Genomic DNA, 6,314 nt, shown 5'->3' on the forward strand with positions numbered 1-6,314 from the left:
GAGTGTTGATTGCACCCAGGCCCAGGGGCCACTTCTCTCCCCAGACTCAGGGCCTCGGCCCCTCCCCGCTCCCCCGGCCCCCTCCTCCGAAACTCCAGGGGCTGTGGGGGCCCCGGGGTGCATGGCCTGGGTGATCTGGGGGTGACTGTCCACTGTGTCCCCGTGGATCAGAAAGCACCCCCAAACCTGTGAGGAGACGGGGCAGCCAGGGCTTGGGCTCGGGCTGCGGAGGAGGACTAGCAGGGGTGGCCTGGGGAGGGGCCGTGGACCCTGGACAGGAGGGGGTGGGCGGTAGGGCCTGGGCAATGAGGACAGGGCGTCCTTCCTGTGCCCTCCTGGTCCCTGTGTCCTGGGAGCTGGACCCGAGGTTTGAGGGGCGGTAGGTGGGGGGCTGATATAGGAAGGCTGGGGCTGAGCCGGGAGGGGGCATCCTGTGCGCCCCCATGGGCCCAATTAGCACATAGCTGGCCCTGGGATATGGGCAGGTGGCGGGGTGGGCGCAGAGCACGGCGCCTGGAGATGCCAATTAAGGTGACAAAGGGCCAGGAGCCGAGGCAGCCGCAGCGGTTAGCGTTGAGGGCCCTTAATTGGAGGGAGGGGGTGGGAGGCTGGGTGCAGGCTGGGTTTCCCCAACACTCTGTGTCCTTCAGCTCAACATTGCATGTTTTGTCCTGAAATTTTTCAAAAAAAATGTTTATGTCCTCAAATATGTCACTCTCTTATGTTATTGCTTCAGAATGAGTCATCCTTACAAAACCTTTCCCCATACAATATCCATGAGGAAATCCAATGGCTGGGGCTGGCAGGAGGTGGGGCTGCCCCTGGCGCTAGAATAATAGTGGTATCCTCATTAAAAAACAAACAAACCACATACCTTTATTGACATCAGAGGGGAAGGGAGAGGGAGGGAGAGAAACATCAGTGATGAGAGAGAATCATGGATCCGCTGCCTCCTGCAGGCCCCACACCGGGGACCAGGCTTGCAACCCGGGCAGGTGCCCTGACGCAGAATCGAACCTTGACCTTCTGGTTCATAGGTCGCCGCACAACCATTGAGCCACCTGGCCGGGCAGGAATGGGTCCTCTTGTCTCTGGGCGGGCTGGCACAGTGTGGGGCAGGCGGGCGGCCGTCCGCTGTTGCTCTGAGAGGTGTCAGGGGTGTGAGCCCGTGGCTGGGGGCTCAGTGCACGCTCACTCCCTCTCCGTTCTCAGGTCAGCAGCCCAGGGTGGGTCTCACGGGCTGAAATCCAGGTGTTTTTCTGGAGGCGCCCAGGGGAGACCGCGTGCCCTTGCTTCTTCCGGCTTCTAGAGGCGCCCCTTCCATGGCTCATGGCCCTTTCTGCACCTTTTTTGTTTTAATCTATTTTTATTGATTTCAGAGAGGAAGGGAGAGGGAGAGAGAAACATCAGTGACGAGAGAATCACTGATCAGCTGCCTCCGCACGCCCCGCACGGGGATCGAGCCTGAACCCGGTCGTGTGAGCCTCTCCGTGGGCTTCCCTGTCCCTCTCACCCAGCTCTCACCATCGCCGGCTTCCCGGCCCCTCTCAACGCCTGCTTCGCGCTTCTGTTCCTCTCCCTGTGCGTGCGTCTCTGTCTCTCCGACTCAAGCAGGTAGTGTGTGTGTGTGTCCCTGTATTTGTTTGTGTCTCTGTGTTTGTGTGTGTGTGGTCCTACTGGTATCGGCCCAGAAGGGAAGGTCTGGTTCCCTTGCCAACGGGCTGGGGGAGTGGACTGGTCTCTGGAGGACAGGGGGGAGGGGGGGGCTGGGTGTCAAGCCCTGGGGACAGGCAAGGGGTCGACCCAGGGGCTCAGGGTGGGCTCCCATCTGTCAGCAGGATCCAAGGGCAACATCCGCTGGGCAGCTCCGTGCCCTCTCCGGCCTGGCCTGGAACACGCCCAGGACCCCGGGGCTGCAGGCCCTGACCTGCCTGGGATGCCCTGCCAGGGGGGCGCCAACACCCCGGCTGGTGTTGGGGGGCCCCTCTCCTACCTGGGGTGGTGAAGGATCATCACCGCTGGGCGGCCCCCACCTGTCTGTGTGCACCTGCTCTTTTGGGTGGTGGGAGGTATTCACAGGCTCCTTCCTGTGTCCCAGTCATTCAACCAACATTCACGGAGCACCTACTGTGTGCGGAGGCTGAGGGTGCAGCCCTGAGCAAGAGAAGCCCCATCATTCCCTGGGAGGGAGTCCTCGCACAAGAAAATCCCAGCTGGGGATGGGCTGTGGAGGGGCTAAGACTGCGCACAGTAGGTCGGCGGGTGGATGGGGGAGGGGTGCTGCTTCAGGTAGAAAAGCCCTCTCTGAGGAGGTGTCCATTGTCCTGCAAGCAGAGCAGGAGAGGTGGCAGCCAGGAGCCCCCCAGAGGGCAGAGGGCGCGGTGGGTGCAAAGGTCCTGAGGCAGCTTTGACTGGAGTGAGAGACGGAGCCATACGAAAAGGTGAGGGCAGAGAAGTGAACAGGGGCCAGAGCCGTAGGGCTTTGTAGACCAGGTAGGAGTTGGGTTATGAGGGCCAGAGTGAAGGGGAGCCATGGGGGTGTGGGGCAGAGATAGTGGCCCAGAGAGGGCCCTGCCCCCGGCCTCCTTTATAGGCCTCCCTGCACCTGGGATGGGAGACCCCACCCCTCCATCCCCTTCCAATCTGGGGAGGGGGAAGCCCAGGTGTCAGGACCAGCCAGACGCCCAGACCAGGCTTGTCCCTCCCGCCTCCACCCTGCTTCTCTGCCAGGTCTCTCACCCAGGCCCAGACAGACTTCGTTTTGTAAAAACGTACAGATGGCAGATCCCTGTTGTCCCCAACGCAGAACGCAGAGGGGCCAGCCCTGTCGGATTTGTTTCCCATCTTTTCTTCCCGCACAGAATGCCGCTGTGTTTGGAGCTAAGGTCTTTAAAGAGGCAGTTAAGCCCTAGCCAGTTTGGCTCTGTGGATAGAGTGTCAGTCTGGGAATTGAAAGGTCCCAGGTTCGATTCCAGGTCAGGAGGGCACATGCCCGGGTTGTGGGCTCGATCCCCAGTGGGGGACTTGCAGGAGGCAGCCAATCCATGATTCTCTCTCATCATGGATGTTTCTCTCTCTCTCTCCCTCTTCCTTCCTCTCTGAAATCAATAAAAATATATTTAATAAAATAAAATAAAGAGGCAGTTAAGGGGAAATGAGGTTGTTAGAGTGGGACCTGGTCCAGTCTGCCTGGCATCCTTATAAAAAGAGATGAGAGACCTGCCAGGCGTTGCTCAGTGGGCTCTGTGGTCAGAGCATCAGCCTGGCACCCAAGGGTCTTGAGGTTGTTAGGGTGGGACCTGGTCCAGTCTGATTGGCGTCCTTATAATATAAAAAGAGATGAGAGACCTGCCAAGCGTTGCTCAGTGGGCTCAGTGGTCAGAGCATCAGCCTGGCACCCAAGGGTCTCGGGTTTGATTCCTGGTCAAGGGCACGCACCTGGGTTACAGGGGTGATCTCGCCCCCCCGCCTCCCGCCCCGTCAGGGCCCAACCCTTGGAGCTGGACTATCCCAGAAGCTGGGACACATCGCCTGGGCAGTGCAGGCTGGGAGACCTGGCCTAGCAAGGGCCTAACAAGGGCAGGGGCTGAGGCCCTGCCTCTCCTGCCTCCCCCATGACACCTGGCTGGGCTCCTTCATACTGCAGGGCCCCGGTGGGGTGACCCGAGGCAAGGGGTGGGTGTGTGCTCTGTACCCCTGGGGAGAGGCCCGAGGCCACAGCCCACTGAGCAGCACATTCCACACCCACAGGGGCTGTGGGCTCCTCCCTCCATCTGGAAGCCAAGGGTAGGGGCGCGGGGCCTGGTGCGTTTGGCAGCCCCACATGTCGGTGGGGTCAGACCCCAGGGGCCAGGGGTCTACCTCCGGGCTCCTCCCCTGGTGCCGGCTACTCCCCTTCACCCTCAGTAGCTCAGGTGTCGCTCCCAGGGCCTCCAGCAGCCTCCCTCCTGGCGGGGGAGGTAGGAGCGGAAGGGGAAGGAAGGGAAAGTCTGGGCTGAGCTGGCAGCCAAGGGTTTTACAGGCACGGATCCACGGGGACTCGGAAAGGCCACGCGGGAACAGGTCCAGATCCGCTCAGGTGGGGACCGAGCTGCAGCCGGCCCGGGGGCCTGGGGGAAGGCGAAGGGGGCTGAGAAAATGCATCCATGCAGCAGGGTACCGCGGCTTCTGCTCGGGCCCTGGCTGGTCGTCGAGGACACTCGGGTGGCAGAGACAGAGGAGTCCCCCTGAGCATGTGAGGGGACCCCCACCTGGCATCGTAGCAGCGGAGAAGGGACGGGCTGGGGGTAGGAGGGCCTTCGGGTCTAAGGGACAGTGTATGGAGGAGCCCTCTGGCTGAGGGGAAGGCCGGGGAGCAGTTGCTGTCATCAGGGGCCACATGGCCATGGCTGGCGACAACTGTCAGGTGTGGGGCAGGGGCCCTGACTGGTGTGGCTCAGTGGATAGAGCGTCGGCCTGCGGACTGAAAGGTCCCAGGTTCGATTCCGGTCAAGGGCATGTACTTTGGTTGCAGGCACATCCCCAGTAGGGAGTGTGCAGGAGGCAGCTGATCGATGTTCCTCTCTCATCGATGTTTCTAGCTCTCTATCCCTCTCCCTTCCTCTCTGTAAAAAAATCAATAAAATATATATTTGTAAAAAAGGTGTGGGGCAGGGAGCTAGATGGATAGGTGGCAATATGGGCTTTTTTGAGAGGAGGCCAGGGATGCTGCTGACCACCATACAACGCACAGAATGCCACTGTGTTTGGACATAAGGTCTTTATCTCCTCGGCAAGGGCTGGTCAAGCCCGAATGTCACTATCGCCCTGGTCGAGAGACCCTGTTGCAGTGGTTCTCCACCTTCCTCATGCCGCGACCCTTTAATACAGTTCCTCATGTTGTGGGGACCCCCAACCATAAATTATTTGCGTGGCTACTTCATTACTGTAACTTTGCTACTCTTGGGAATCGTCATGTAAATATCTGATATGCAGGATGTATTTTCATTGTTTCAAACTGAACACAATGAAAGCATAGTGATTAATCACAAAAACAATATGGAATTCTATATTTGTTTTCCGATGGTCTTAGGTGACCCCTGTGAAAGGGTCGTTCGACCCCAAAGGAGTTGCGACCCACAGGTTGAGAACCACCGCCCTGTTTCAGGACTCGCAGAAAAGTCCGTGTGGCTGGAAGCCGAGGCCGGCGGGGGGCCGAGGGGGAAAGCAGGGCGAAGGCTGGGACTCGGACCCGGTGCCTGGGCAGCCCCTGCTCTGCAGGGCGCGGGTTCCCGCACAACAGCACGCGCGTCCACAGCAGGAGGCCGGAACCTTGAACTCGTGTGACCTCCGCGGGCGGCAATCCCAGCGCTTGTCTCGGGTCCGGAAAAGGGAGCCCCAGGGCCTGGGCGTGGCGACCAGGCCACGAGTGACCACACCCCGGGGGGGCGAGGTCTGCCCGATCCACACCGCGGAGGAGGGTCTCCGTCCCAGACGAGAAGGGGCAATACTGATAAAGGGGGGGTGCCTGATGTTGCACCCAGACCCTGCTTGTCCCGGCCCTGGGCTGACCCCCCACGACCACTGCCAAGAACCCTCGGTCGGGTTCGGAGAACTACAACTCCCAAGATGCCTCGCGCTCTGGAAGCCCGGGGAAGCGCCGCCAAGGCCAGAAGCCAATGGGAGGGGCGAGGATGAGGCTTCGGTGCACGTGGCGTCGTGACGCACCGACGGCGACGTCGGGGTTTGTGTGCGCGAGCGGCCGCCGATAAAGGTTGGGTGCCTCGCGCCGGGGGCCGTTGGGAGGGCGCGCGCCCCCGCCCCCCTCCCCGGCCCCCGCTCCTGCACCGCCCCCCCCGGGGCTCCGCCTTCCCGTCGGCCCCCGCGGGAGGTCTCTGGGTCTCCGCTCGTTCCCCGGGTCCGGACCGCAGGTGAGAGACCGGAGGGGTGGGGTGGGGGGAGGGACCCGAGGGCGGAGACGTTGGGGAAGCGGCGAGCGTGAAACCGGAAGGGATGCCTTAAAGGGAAGGGCGCTACTTCACCTCCGACTTTTATCGGCAGGGCCGGCTCCTCCCTCTTAAAGGGCAAGGGACTGCTTTTAAAGGGGGCGGGGCAGATCCTTAGCTTCCTGCTTTCACCACCCCCTTGTCCCCCCAAGAAAGGATTATCAGAGGCTGGTGACTGGCGCAGACATTTTCAGAAAAAGCTTGTGAATCCAGGTGGCTTCAAAGCAGCCCCTAGTTTAGCTCAACAAAGATGGAGATTGGGGTGCAATAGGAGCACCCTCTTAAAGGGGAAGTCGGGCGTGGTCCGGCCTTTTGCAGGGGGCGCTCTTT

The sequence above is a fragment of the Myotis davidii genome, unplaced genomic scaffold (assembly GCF_000327345.1).
Source record: "Myotis davidii unplaced genomic scaffold, ASM32734v1 scaffold326, whole genome shotgun sequence".
Lineage (NCBI taxonomy): Eukaryota > Metazoa > Chordata > Mammalia > Chiroptera > Vespertilionidae > Myotis > Myotis davidii.